A 205-nucleotide genomic window follows, 5' to 3' on the forward strand; every position below is an offset into this window, starting at 1 on the left:
ATGCACATGAAGGAGCACCGACCCCTCCTCCCGTGCTGAAGCAGCCGAGCCGGGATGGCAACTGAAGGTAACATGAGGGTAGGTCGTCTGCATATACTTTGGGTAATAAAAATGATCGAAATTCAATCCTGAATTATAGGGGAGGTTATTACAAGGGACTAACGTGATCTTCCTTTATGAGCATGGTAGGCCTTCCGGGTTTAAA

The 205-nt window shown here is 47.3% G+C and overlaps 1 protein-coding gene across 1 annotated transcript in view; it reads right to left on the reverse strand.

Moving 5' to 3' along the window:
- Window positions 1-205, reverse strand: part of LOC119587863 (cGMP-dependent 3',5'-cyclic phosphodiesterase-like) — an 88,205-nt gene that overhangs the window by 72,391 nt on the left and 15,609 nt on the right. The gene's annotated exons all lie outside the window — the stretch shown is intronic.

This window comes from Penaeus monodon, chromosome 23 (genome assembly GCF_015228065.2).
Source record: "Penaeus monodon isolate SGIC_2016 chromosome 23, NSTDA_Pmon_1, whole genome shotgun sequence".
Taxonomy (NCBI): domain Eukaryota; kingdom Metazoa; phylum Arthropoda; class Malacostraca; order Decapoda; family Penaeidae; genus Penaeus; species Penaeus monodon.